General features: G+C 47.9%; 1 pseudogene; it reads right to left on the reverse strand.

Moving 5' to 3' along the window:
* Positions 1-704: 704 nt before the first annotated feature.
* LOC112078243 (5,6-dihydroxyindole-2-carboxylic acid oxidase-like) lies at positions 705-13,826 on the reverse strand (annotated as a pseudogene).
* Between the last annotated feature and the right edge of the window lie 586 nt (positions 13,827-14,412).

A 14,412-nucleotide genomic window follows, 5' to 3' on the forward strand; every position in this document is an offset into this window, starting at 1 on the left:
AAGGTGCCTGACCAGTTTACTAATCCAGAGGCCCGTATCCACAAAACCCCCAGGGTCTCAGTCTCCGTGGATACGGGCCAAAGGGTAGTGAACGTTATGAAAACACAGACAAAGCCGCTCGGACACAGGTTTTTCAAAATCAGTACAACTTTATTAGAGAGAGGAAGAAGGAATAAAAACAGCATCAACTATAGACAGGGTTCTGGTTAATAGCACCCTAACCTAATATAGTGCACTACTTTTGACCAGAACCCTATGGGTACACAAGGGCACCATTCCCTCTATAGTGCACTACTGTTGACCAGGGACCGTATGCTAAAGTAGTGCATTAGCCTAGTGATAGTGCATTAGCCTAGTGGTAGTGCATTAGCCTAGTGGTAGTGCATTAGCCTAGTGGTAGTGCATTAGCCTATGTGGTAGTACGTTAGCCTAGTGGTAGTACGTTAGCCTAGTGGTAGTGCATTAGCCTAGTGGTAGTCGTTAGCCTAGTGTAGTGCATTAGCCTAGTGGTAGTGCATTAGCTAGTGGTAGTGCATTAGCCTAGTGGTAGTGCATTAGCCAGTGTAGTGGTAGCTAGTGGTAGTGCATTAGCTAGTGGTAGTGCGTTAGCTGTGGTAGTGCGTTAGCCTAGTGGTAGTACGTTAGCCTAGTGGTAGTACGTTAGCCTAGTGGTAGTGCGTTAGGCCTAGTGGTAGTGCATAGCTATCGTAGTGCATTAGCCTAGTGGTAGTGCATTAGCCTAGTGGTAGTGGCAGGTGGTTAGAGTGTTGGGAACAGTAACTCCAAGATCAAATCTCCGAGCTGACAAGGGAAAGTATGTCGTTCTGCCCCTGAACAAGGCAGTTAACCCACTGTTCCCCTGAACAAGGCAGTTAACCCACTGTTCCCCTGAACAAGGCAGTTAACCCACTGTTCCCTGAACAAGGCAGTTAACCCACCGTTCCCCTGAACAAGGCAGTTAACCCACTGTTCCCCTGAACAAGGCAGTTAACCCACTGTTCCCCTGACAGGCAGTTAACCCACTGTTCCCCTGAACAAGGCAGTTATAACCCACTGTTCCCCTGAACAAGGCAGTTTATAACTCACTGTTCCCCTGAACAAGGCGTATACCCACTGTTCCCTGAACAGGCAGTTATAACCCACTGTTCCCTGAACAAGGCAGTTATAACCCACTGTTCCCCTGAACAAGGCAGTATAACCACTGTTCCCCTGAACAAGGCAGTTATAAACCCACTGTTCCCCTGAACAAGGCAGTTATAAACCCACTGTTCCCTGGTAGGCTGTCACTGTAAATAATACTTTGTTCTTAACTGACTTGCCTAGTTAGATTAAGGTTCAACAAAAAATAATTGTATAGGCTATGGTCCCTGGTCAAAAGTAGTGCACTACATAGGGAATAGGGTGCCGGTTGAGACGCACTCTTGAACTTCTACACTACAGACTGGCTCTTGTCCGTCCGTCTGTCGTCCTCCGAGTAGCGGCGGAAGGTCTCCCCTAGAACGGCTCCAGTCCTCAGCCGAGCGGAAAGCGCGAGCACGCATGGCACAGGCGATGACCCCCGACACCACCGCAGCCACCAGCACCGCGGCGACGATCGCTATGGTGATGATCTCAGACAGCGTGTAGGGGCGAGCTGTGGGGGTAAGAGAGAAAAGCAACAGTGAGCTAAATAATATATATATATATGAGAACAGATGGATGTGCAGGCTTTTGCTCTATCCCTGCACTAGGGTTATCAATATTACAGTTAACAATTAGACTACAGTTACGTCCCAAATGGAGTACTATTCTGGGAGTACAACTATATGGGAATAGGGCCCTGGTCTTAAAGTAGTGCACTATATAGGGAATAGGGCCCTGGTCTAAGTAGTGCACTATATAGGGAACAGGGCCCTGGTCTAAAGTAGTGCACTATATAGGGAATAGGGCCCTGGTCTAAAGTTAGTGTCACTGTATTAGGGAATAGGGCTCTGCGTCACTAGTAGTTCACTATATAGGGAATAGGGCCCTGGTCTAAGTAGTGCACTATATTAGGGAATAGGGCCCTGGTCTAATAGTGCACAATATATAGGGAATAGGGCGCCTGGTCTAAGTAGTGCACTATATAGGGAATAGGGCTCTGGTCTAAAGTAGTGCACTATATAGGGAATAGGGCCCTGCGTCTAAAGTAGTGCACTATATAGGGAATAGGGCCCTGGTCTATAAGTAGTGCCTATATTAGGGAATAGGGCTCTGGTCACTAGTAGTGCAGCTTTATAGGGAATAGGACTCTGGTCTAAAGTAGTGCACTATATAGGGAATAGGCCCTGGTCTAAAGTTAGTGCACTTTATAGGGAATAGGGCTCTGGTCACTAGTAGTTCACTATATAGGGAATAGGGCCCTGGTCTAAAGTAGTGCACTATAAGGGAATAGGGTCCTGGTCTAAGTAGTCACTATATAGGGAATATGGTGCATTTGGAATATAACCATAGAGTTCCAAGGTTATACAGTCTCTGTGTATGACTCACTGTGCCGTGTGACTCTAGGTTCTGTGTCTATGTATGTCTGTCTGTCTCTGTCTGTCTGTCTGTCTGTCCTGGCTGTCCTGTCTGTCTTGTCTGTCTGTCTGTCTGTCTGTCTGTCTGTCTGTCTGTCTGTGTGTCTGTCTGTCTGTCTCGTTCTGTCTGTTCTGGTCTGTCTTGTCTGGTCTGTCTGTGTGTCTCTGTCTGTCTGTCTGTCTGTCTGTCTGTCTGTGTGTGTCGTTGTGTGTGTGTGTGTGTGTGGTGTGTGTGACTCACTGGGCCATGTGACCTCGTAGGCGTATCCCAGGTTCTCGGGGGCTGTGACGAACATCTCAGCGTTGGTGACGGGGGGCCAGAAGGGAACCATGTTGAACTGTCTGTTGTGGACCAATAGGAGTCATCCTCGCTCGTGGTACGCTGCCTCCCCTGGGGGACGACATGAACCTTAGCCTAGCGCTGGCAGTGGCTGGGTGTGGGTCTGCAGACGCTCTCCCCATTGGTCTGTTTGAATGAATTGTTTGTGTTCTGTGATTGGTTTCAGGTGTGACATACTATACCTGGGGCGTGTCGGCTCAGCCACTCATCAAAGATGGCGTCAGTGAAGGTGTGGAGCAGGACAAAGGATGGGGTCGTTAGGGGACAGGTGTGTCTGCCCTCCCGTCCCGTTGAGGAACAGGTGAGCCAGGTTATGGAGGCTGCGCACCACTGGGTCATAACCACCCTGAGGGGCACTGTAGCTGGGGAGAGAGGAGAGTAGAGGGAGGGAGGGAGGAGAGGAGGGAGGAGATGAGGAGGAGGGGAGAGAGAGAGAGAGGGAGAGGGAGAGGAGGAGAAAGGAGAGGGGGAGGAGAGGGATTAGAGGTTGGGGTTAGTTTGTCTCTTTTGGGGAAGAGGAGAGGAGGTTAGTGTGGGTGAGTAAGTGTTTCGAGGAGGGAGAGAGTTTCGTGGCAGGAATGGATCCGACCACATACGCAAAATGTATAACACAAACCATAACTGTAATCTCTATAGGATACAACGTGTCCTGCTAAACGGGATGTATTATATTCACCCTCTACGGTGTTCCTGAATCCCAACCTCTACGGTGTTCCTGAGTCCTCACCTCTACGGTTTCCTGAACGTCCTCACCCCTACGGTGTTCTGAGATCCTCACCCTCTACGTGTTCCTGAGCACCTCTCGTTTCGATCCCTCTACCGGTGTCACTGATCCTCCCTCTACGGCATGTTCCTGAGTCCTCCTCTACAGGGTTCTTGATCCTTCACTTACGGTGTTCCTGAATCCTCACCCTCTACACGGTGTTCCTTGAATCCTCACCCTCTACGGTGTTTCCTTGAAGTCCTACCGCTTCTAAGGCGTTCCTGGAGTCACCTCTTACGGTTCTGATCTCACCCTCTACGGTGTTCTGAATCCTACTCTCTACAATGTTCCTGAGTCCTCACCCTCTACGATGTTCCTGATGTCCTCACCTCTACGGGTGTTCCTGAATCCTCACCTCTACGGTCGTTCCTGAAGTCCTACCCCTCATACAATGTTCCTGAATCTCACCTCTACTGTTCTGAATCCTCACCTTACAGTGTTCCTGATCCTCACCCCTCTACATGTTTCCTGAGTTCACTCACCCTCTTACGTGCGTTCCTGAGTCCTCACCTCTACGGTGTTCTGAGTCTCTCACTCTACGGGTTCCTGAGTCCTCACCCTCTACGGCTGTTCCTGAGTCCTCACCCTCTACGGCGTTCCTGAGGCCCTTACGTTTCTGAGTCACCCTCTACGGGTTCCTGAGTCCTCACCTCTACGGCGTTTCCTGAGTCTCACCCTCTAACGGCTGTTCCTTGAGTCTCACCCTCTACGGGTTCCTGAGTTCCTCCCCTCTACGGGTTCCTGAGTCTCCGCCTCTACGGGTTCCTGATCCTCGCCCTCTACGGGTTCCTGAGTCCTCCCCTTCGGTGTTCTTGGAACTATGCCCTCTACGGCGTTCCTGATCTCACCGCTCTACGGCTGTTCCTGAGTCCTCACCCTCTAACACGGTTTCCTGAGATGCTCTACGTGTTCAGCCCCTCTACGGCCGTTCCTGATTCCTCACCCTCTACGGTGTTCCTGAGTCCTCACCCTCTACGGCTGTTCCTGAATCCTACCCTCTCACGGTGTCCTGGATTCCTCCCCTCTAGGCGTGTTCCTGAGCACAGGTGAGTCACCTCATGTTCCTGGTCCTCCCTATACGGTGTCGAACTCACCCTCGTTCTGAATCCTCACCCTCTACGGTGTCCTGGTCCTCTCCTGTACTAGTCTACCCTCTATCTGTCGCTGTCCTCAACACGGTGTTCCTGCAAGTCCTTCCGGTCGAGCTCCCTCTACGTTTCGGCACCCGGTTCCTGATTGTAGTTTCTGAGTCACACTACGGTGTCTGGCTCCAACGGTGTTGTCCTACGGTTCTGGCTATGGAGTAGTACGGCGGGGTATCGAGGTTTTCAGGTCCAGACAGTCCACTACATCCTGGGTTCAGGCAGCCTTCTGCCACCATGGGCCGCGCGCAGTTACCTGCTGCCGGTCCTCCTGATGGGACTGCGTCTCTGAATCTTTAGGGTCATAGTTAGGGGTCACAGGTCTCTGATCTATAGGTCTATGGTAGGTACAGTTTGAACTGGGTCAATTTGTTTAGTCAGGTCTTATAGGGGTATGGTTAGGGCAGGTCGTTAGGTCATAGTAGGGGTACATCTGACATAGTCAAGGTTAGGTTAGGCAGGGTCATAGGGTATTTAGGGCTGGTTACAGTTCGATCTTGGCTAGTAGGGTAGGGTCACAGTCCATGAGAGAGATCTATTAGTAAGGTTGTGTAGCTATTAAGGGGTCAGGCTATCAGGGTTAGTAGGTTTAGGGGTCACAGGCTCTAATCATTTGTCGAGTGATCTTCAAGTAGTTTAGTGAGGTCTCACAGGGTCTAGGTTAGGTCACGGTTGATCTATGGGCAAGGGTTCATGTAAAAAGTATGGACTAGTCTCTTAAACTTCGGGATGGTACATCCACATTATATCATTGCATTCAATGGAACCTCTATTTCTATAGTAATGAGCTTCTGTTGACAACAGTAGTGCATAGTCCTATATACTATGTAAGTGACTCTGTTGACAAACGTAGTGCACTAGTAGTGCACTATAATATAGTAATAAGCTTCTGTTGACAACGTATGTTTTAGTCACTAGTTATGATATACTGGTAATAGCCTGTGGCAACAGTAGCACAGTAGTATATACTATGTAATAGCTTTTGTTGACAACAGTAGTGCACTTAAGTAGTTGCACTATATACTAATGTAATTGAGCTCTGTTTTGACAACAGTAGTGGCACTAAGTAAGTTGCATTCTTTATATATTGTAATGAGTCTTTCAAAACTAGTGCTGTAGGACTACTTTATGACTTGTCACAAGTGACAGTGCATATACTATGTTATGACGCTGTTGAACAACACTAAGTAGTGACTAAACTTTAAAGATGTTACAAGTATGCATCTAATATACTTATACTATTAATGAGCTGTTGAAACAAGACAGTAGTGCGTAACTATAATATTTGTGACACGTTGCACTAAGTAGTACTTATATACTTTGTCAATAGTCACTAGATAGCCTTACATGTTGCCTTTTACAACATAGGCACGTAGTGCCGATAACTTATTGTAATGAGCTTCTGTTGACAAACATAGTGCACTATAACTATGTAATGAGGCTTCTGTTGACAACGTAGTGCACTAAGTAGTGCACTATATACTATGTAATGAGCTTCTGTTGACAACAGTAGTGCACTAAGTAGTGCACTATATACTATGTAATGAGCTTCTGTTGACAACAGTATGCACTAAGTAGTGCACTAATACTATGTAATGACTTCTGTTTGACACAGTAGTGCACTAAGTAGTGCACTATATACTATGTAATGAGCTTCTTTGACAACAGTAGTCACTAAGTAGTGCACTTAAACTATGTAATGAGCTTCTGTTGCAACAGTAGTGCACTAAGTAGTGCACTATAAACTATGTAATGAGTTCTGTTGACAACAGTAGTGCACTAAGTAGTGCACTATAACTATGTAATGAGCTCGGCAACAGAGTGCACTAAGAGTGCACTAAACTATGTAATGACTTCTGTTGGAAACAGTAGTGCACTAAGTGTGCACTATGAACTATGAATGAGCTTCTGTTGACAAACAGTAGTGCCACTATAACTATGTAATGATGCTTCCTGTTGACAACAGTAGTGCACTAAGTAGTGCCTAACTTTTTAATGATTCTGTTGGGGGGGGGGGGGGCAACAGTAGCCACTAATAGTGACTATATACTATTAAATGGAGCTTCTGTTGACAACAGTTTAGTGCACTAAGTAGTGCACTATAAAAGGAAATAGGGAGCTTTTCCCTGGACTCCTTGGCTCTGTCGGGACGTAGGTAAACTAGCCGTTAAACCCTTGATTCCTTCTGTCCTGATTCCTTCTGTCCTTGATTCCTTAATCATTTCCTCCCCTTCCTCTCAAAGTCACTGGAGGAGGGGGCTCCAAGGGGAAGGCCTTGATTGGATCCTTTCCTCCAATGAGCTTGAGAGGGAGGCACGGAATTTAGGAATCAAATCAAGGATTCAATGGTTAGTTATGCTTTCAGACAAAGACGTTTTTCCACTTGGTTAGATCATGTGGTCACTGGTCAGGAAAAATCTCTCTCTCTCTCGCATGCGCACTCACACACCACACACACACCACTCACACACCACACAACACATCACACGTGAGGAGATACTGCATAGCTGTGTGCTGTCTATCTGTCCATTTGAGTGTAATTCCTCTTGATCAAAGAGAACCAGTAGACTGGCAGACTTCTTCCTCTTAAGCCTCATAACGCCCATATTAGGAAATCACATGACCATAATGTGTTGTTCCCTGTATACTGAGGTAAGAGGATCAATTGGAGACAGACTGGCACGGACAGCTACTAGATATCACTGAGCAGGTCACACACCCTACTCCTCTCATGTTTTGTCAGGTCACAATTCTGACTCATTTCTCCCCATCGATGCAATTTTGAATCTCTAGGAAAATGTAGGACATTTACTGAGACAAAGCAGTGAGGAAGTGAGTGTTGTAATCTGGCCCAGATTATGCATACCAACCAGACTATCTCCTAATCTGGAGTCATGTGAATGTAGATTCATACTACTGATTCTTAGTCCAGACTTCAGAACCCTGTTGTTCATTGTGTGTTAGTTATAAATCCTTCCAAAAGCCAGAGAATCACTAGCCAGCACTACTTCTAACAGGTCCAACCCAAACCACTGTTACAGATGGTTCCCCATATCCAGAGTGGCACAGCTCTGGGGTTAGTGACTGTCAGTTTCCCTGCCCCAGATCAGTCTGGGGTTAGTTACTGTCAGTTTCCCTGCCCCAGATCAGTCTGGTTTGTTACTGTCAGTTTCCCTGCCCAGATCAGTTCTGGTTAGTTACATGTCAGTTTCCCTGCCCCAGATCAGTCTGGGGTGTGTGACTGTCAGTTTCCCTGCCCCAGATCAGATCTGGGGTGTGTACTGTCAGTTTCCCTGCCCAGATCAGTCTGGGTTAGTGACTGTCAGTTTCCCTGCCCCAGAATCAGTCTGGGGTTAGTGACTGTCAGTTTTCCCTGCCCCAGATCAGTCTGGGGTGTGTTACTGTCAGTTTCCCTGCCCCAGATCAGTCTGGGTGTAGTTACTGTCAGTTTCCCTGCCCCAGGATCAGTCTGGGGTGTGTTACTGGCAGTTTCCCTGCCCCAGTTCAGTCTGGGGTTGTGTTACTGTCAGTTTTCCCTGCCCCAGATCAGTCTGGGGTGTTACTGTCAGTTTCCCTGCCCAGATCAGTTGGGGTTAGTTACTGTCCAGTTTCCCTGCCCCAGATCAGTCTGGGGTTAGTGACTGTCAGTTTCCCTGCCCCAGATCAGTCTTGGGTTAGTGACTGTCAGTTTCCCTGCCCCAGATCAGTCTGGGCGTTGTGTTACTCTCAGTTTCCCTGCCCCAGATCAGTCTTCTGGTTAGTTACTGTCAGTTCCCTGCCCGCCAGATCAGTCTGGGGTTAGTGACTGTCAGTTTCTGTCCCAGATCAGTCTGGGTTGACTGTCAGTTTCCCTGCCAGATCAGCCTGGGGTTAGTTACTGTAGTTTCCCTGTCCAGATCAGTCTGGGTTAGTAAACTGTCAGTTTCTCTTCCCCAGATCAGTCTGGGGTTAGTGACTGTCAGTTTCCCTGCCCCAGATCAGTCTGGGTTAGTACTGTCAGTATCCCTGCCCAGATCAGTCTGGGGTTAGTTTACTGTCAGTTTCCCTGTCCCAGATCAGTCTTTGGTTAGTTACGTGTCAGTTTCCCTGCCCCAGATCAGTCTGGGGTTAGTTACTGTCAGTTTCCTTGCCCCAGATCAGTCTCTGGTTAGTGACTGTCAGTTTCTCTTCCCCAGATCAGTCTCGGGTAGTTTACTGTCAGTTTCCCTGCCCAGATCAGTCTCTGGTTAGTACTGTCAGTTTTCTTCCCCAGATCAGGTCTGGGTTAGTGACTGTCAGTTTCCCTGCCCAGAATCAGTCTGGGGTTAGTTACTGTCAGTTTCCCTGCCCAGATCAGTCTGGGGTTAGTTACTGTCAGTATCCCTGCCCCCAGATCAGTCTGGGGGTTAGTTACTGTCAGTTTCCCTGTCCCCGATCAGTCTTTGGTTAGTTTACCGTCAGTTTCCCTGCCCCAGATCAGTCTGGGGTTAGTTACTGTCAGTTTCCTTGCCCCAGATCAGTCTCTGGTTAGTGATGTCAGTTTCTCTCCCCAGATCAGTCTCGGGTTAGTTACTGTCAGTTTCCCTGCCCCAAAGATCAGTCTCTGGTTTAGTGACTGTCAGTTCTCTTCCCCAATCAGTCTGGGTTAGTGGACTGTCAGTTTTCCCTGCCCCAGATCAGTCTGGGGTTAGTTACTGTCAGTTTCCCTGCCCAGATCAGTCTCTGGTTAGTGACTGTCTGTTTCCCTGCCCAGATCAGTCTCTGGTTAGGTTTCTGTCAGTTTCCCTGCCCCAGATCAGTCTGGTTAGTGACTGTCAGTTTCCCTGCCCCAGATCAGTCTGGGTTAGTTACTGTCAGTTTCCCTGCCCCAGATCAGTCTCTGGTTAGTTACTGTCAGTTTCCCTGTTCCCAGATCAGTCTGGGGTTAGTTACTGTCAGTTTCCCTGCCCCAGATCAGTCTCTGGTTAGTTAACTGTCAGTTTTCCCTGCCCCAGATCAGTCGTTCTTTGGTTAGTTACTGTCAGGTTTCCCTGCCCCAGATTCAGCTCTGGTTAGTTACTTGTCATTCCCTGCCCCCAGGATCAGTCTCTGGTTAGGTTACTGTTCAGTTTCCCTGTCCCAGATCAGTCTTGGATTAGACAATCCTGCCACTGTTACAATGGATCCACAGAGTTGTCGTAAGATGTTATACAAAGATGGTTAGGACATTATCCTGCTCCACTGTTACAGAGTAGTGTCCCAGAGTGTCGTAGTGTTTACAAGGTGTTAGGACATATCCTGCTCACTGTTACAGATGGTTCCCAGAGTGCCGTAGGTTTTACAAGGGTGTTAGGACATATCCTGCTCACTGTTACAGATGGTTCCCAGAGTGTCGTAGTGTTTACAAGTGTTAGGACATATCCTGCTCACTGTTACAGATGGTTCCCAGAGTGCCGTAGTGTTTACAAGGTGTTAGGACATATCCTGCTCACTGTTTACAGATGGTTCCCAGAGTGTCGTAGTGTTTAAAGGTGTTAGGACATATCCTGCTCACTGTTACAGATGGTTCCCAGAGTGTCGTAGTGTTTACAAGTTGTTAGGACATATCCTGCTCACTGTTACAGATGGTTCCCAGAGTGTCGTAGTGTTTACAAGGTGTTAGGACATATCCTGCTCACTGTTACAGATGGTCCAGAGGGTCGTAGTTGTTTACAAGGTGTTAGGACATATCCTGCTCACTGTTACAGATGGTTCCAGAGGGTCGTAGTGTTTACAAGGTGTTAGGACATATCCTGCTCACTGTTACAGATGGTCCAGAGTGTCGTAGTGTTTACAAGGTGTTAGGACATATCCTGCCTCACTGTTACAGATGGTTCCAGAGGGTCGTTAGTGTTAAAGGTGTTAGGACATACTGCTCATGTTACAGATGGTTCCCAGAGGGTCGTAGTGTTTACAAGGTGTTAGGACATATCCTGCTACTGTTACAGATGGTTCCCAGAGTGTCGTAGTGTTACAAGAGTGTAGACATATCCTGCTCACTGTTACAGATGGTATCCGAGGGTCGTAGTGTTTACAAGCAGTGTTAGGACATATCCTGCTCACTGTTCAGATGTTTCCAGAGGGTCGTAGTGTTTACAAGGTGTTAGGACATATCCTGCTCACTGTTACAGATGGTTCCCAGAGTGTCGTAGTGTTTACAAGGTGTTAGGACATATCCTGCTCACTGTTACAGATGGTCTCCCAGAGTGTCGTAGTCCTCCACACTCTCACAGATCACCTCCACTGGGAGAAGACAGAGTTGGGGCTGAGGCTGTTCATATCGAAGGCAGACCTGGCTCCTTAGGAGGTCGTCAGTACACACGTCACACTCACTGCTGCCGATGGCAAAGTTCCAGTAGGGGAGGGCAAGGTGGCATCAACCCAGCATGTCCTGGAGAGATGAGAGATGAGAGATGGAGAGATGGAGAGAGGAGAGATGAGAAGGAGAGTGAGAGATGGGAGAGAGAGAGAGAGAGGGAGAGATGGATGGTGGGAGGTGGATGGATGGATGGATGGAGAGGATGGATGGATGGGGAGATGGATGGATGGATTGGGGAGATGGGATGGAGAGATGGATGGATGGGAGATGGAGAGATGGATGGATGGGAGATGGAAGAGATGGATGGATGGGGAGATGAGAGATGGATGGGAGATGGATGATGGAGGGGGGGAAGACAATTATGGTAAGGATCAATATTACAGTTTATTTACCCTGCTTGGCTGAATACTCAATTCTGAATGGTCGAGAGAGTGTTTGACAATGGTTTGAATATATGGTAATATTGAAACACACACACACACACACACTCTTTCTCTATCTCACACACACACACACCACACACACACACACACACACACACACAACACACACACACACACACCACACACACACACCTCTCTCTTCTGTCTCACACACATACTCTCTTTTTCCTTTCACACACATACACTCCCGTACCCACTTCACTCACTCAACCTGCATATCTCTCTCCAGCTGCAGCAGGTGGAACCTGTGCCAGGTGACGAATCCTGTCCTTCGTGAAAAAGTCCACGGCCCCAAAGCTAGCCTGCCCCCGCCCCCATGTAGGTTTGCTGACAGAGTAGTAGTGTGTCCACACAAAGTAGTTATAGATGGTGATGTTGTCAAACTGAGGGTGTTACCGTCCGGACCATACACTTCCTGGTAACTGTAGAGAACGATGACGATTTCCAATGGCAATGTGACAGAGTGGAGTTTAATGCACAACCAAGCTCCCATTCCAATTCTCTTAACCTCTAGCCTCTAATTCTATTAACCTCTAGCCTCCAATTCTCTAACTCTAGCTCCAATTCGCTTACCTCTAGCCTCCAATTCTCTAACTCTAGCATCCAATTCTCTTACCTCTAGCCTCCAATTCTCTAACCTCTAGCATCCAATTCTTTAACTTCTAGCATCCATTCTATAATCTCTATCTCCAATTCTCTAATCTCTAGCATCCAATTCTCTTACCTCTAGCTCCGTTCTCTTACTCTAGCCTCCAATCTTTAACTTCTAACCTTCCATCTCTAGCTCCAAATCTCTAGCCTCCAATTCTCTAACCTCTAGCCTCCAGTTCTTCTTACCTCTTAGCCTCAAGTCTCTAACTGCTACCCTCCAATTCTCTAAACCTCTAGCCTCCAAATCTCTTACCTCTAGCCTCCAAATCTATAATCTCTATCCTCCAATTCTATAATCTCTATCCTCCAATTCTCTTAATCTCTAGCCTCCAATTCTCTTTACTCTAGCCTCCAATTCTCTAACCTCTAGCCTCCAGTTTCTCTAACGAATGAGATTCTATTTGATTTAAACAGATGAGTGGTATGAAGTATCAGTTATTTTGGTTCCGATCACAATCAGATCGAAGCAATCGATCTCCGATCATTAAGATCACAGCACCATCAAACTGTTACCGTCGTGTGCAGATGACCAGGTCAGGGTGGACGGTCCTCTTTGGCCTGGTCCAGAGAGTTCACAAACACCTGCTTCTCTGCTGAACTCATCTGCATCACATTCCTCCTGACTGGAGAGAGGGAGGGAAGCAGGGAGGATGGAGGGAGGATGGAGGGAGGGAAGCAGGGAGGATGGAGGGAGGGAAGCAGGAGGATGAGGAGGGGAAGCAGCGAGGATGGAGGGGAGGGAAGCGGAGGATGGAGGGAGGGAAGCAGCCGAGGATGGAGGGAGGAAGCAGGAGGATGGAGGAGGGAAGCAGGGAGGGAAGCAGGGAGGATGGAGGGAGGGAAGCAGTGAGGATGGAGGGAGGAACCATAGGGGAGGGAGGGAAGCAGGAGGGAGCATGGATGGGGGAGGGAGGGAGGGAAGCAGGGAGGATAGAGGGAGGGAAGCAGGAGGATAGAGGGAGGGGAAGCATGGGGGGAGGGAGGAGCAGGGAGGATGGAGGGAGGAAGCATGGGGGAGGGGAAGCGAAAGGAAGGGAGAGAGGGAAGGGAAGAGGGAGGGAGGGAGTGAGGGAGAGATGCATCAAATATTGTACATTAGAAACTGTAGATGGTCCCTGATAAAGAAATACATGGATGTATGAAGAAAACCTAGAATTAATATATTTATTATCTATTTCTTTTAAAGGAAGTAGGAAAGAGACAATCAGATAAATAAATACACCTCCCTCTCTCTTACCCACAGATWTCCTCTGATCACAGTTAGGTCCGGTGAGTCCATGTCGGCACCGGCCACAGTTATAYCCCGCAAAGTTCCCGTTACACCGGCACGTCCGGTTAAAGAACCTTAACGGCCAGCGCTCCCGGTCGTCCCGGCCATCATGTGGGTACTGGGGGCCGTGGCGGTGGCTGTCGGCAGCTACGGACACACACTGACCCCTCCCTGTGGCAGAACCACACTCGTCACCCAGGGCTCCAGCGGGAGAGGGGCAGCACTGGCCGCTSCGTAGCCCCACTGAGGTGACACATTCTCTGGGAAACTGTGCCAGGGTCCATGGGGTCAGGSCCAGCACCACCAGGAGACCCAGCCAACACATACTGGAGATGGAGGAGAGAGTCTTTATTCGTTTTTGAAAGAAAGACAGTCTTTATTCATTTGTGTGTGTGTAATGTTAACTGTTAATTCGTGACTGTTGATTTAACTTGTTTTGGCAATGTAAACATATGTTTTCAATGCCAATAAAGGTCCATTGAGTTTAAATTGAATTGAGAGAGAGAGAAAGTGGCAGAGCAGAGGAGAGAGAGAGAGAGATCATTATAACACTGTTTATATACGTAATATGACATTTGAAATGTCTTTATTCTTTTGGAACTTCTGTGAGTGTAATGTTTACTCTAAATTTTTGCTGTGATGTGTCACACTCTCGTGGAATTTCACCCAAGTAGATATGGGAGTTTATCAAAATCTGGTTTGTGTTGGAAATTCTTTGTGGATCTGTGTAATCTGAGGGAAATATGTGCTCTAATATGGTCATACATTTGGCAGGAGTCAGGAAGTGCACTCAGTTTCCACCTCATTTTGTGGGCAGTGGCACATAGCCTGTCTTCTCTGAGAGCCAGGTCTGCCTACAGGACTTTCTTCAATAGCAAGGCTATGCTCACTGAGTCTGTACTTGGTCAAAGCTTTCCATAATTCGGGTCAGTCAGTGGTCAGGTATTCTG

The sequence above is a fragment of the Salvelinus sp. IW2-2015 genome, unplaced genomic scaffold (assembly GCF_002910315.2).
Source record: "Salvelinus sp. IW2-2015 unplaced genomic scaffold, ASM291031v2 Un_scaffold5441, whole genome shotgun sequence".
In the NCBI taxonomy this organism is placed as follows: Eukaryota; Metazoa; Chordata; class Actinopteri; order Salmoniformes; family Salmonidae; genus Salvelinus; species Salvelinus sp. IW2-2015.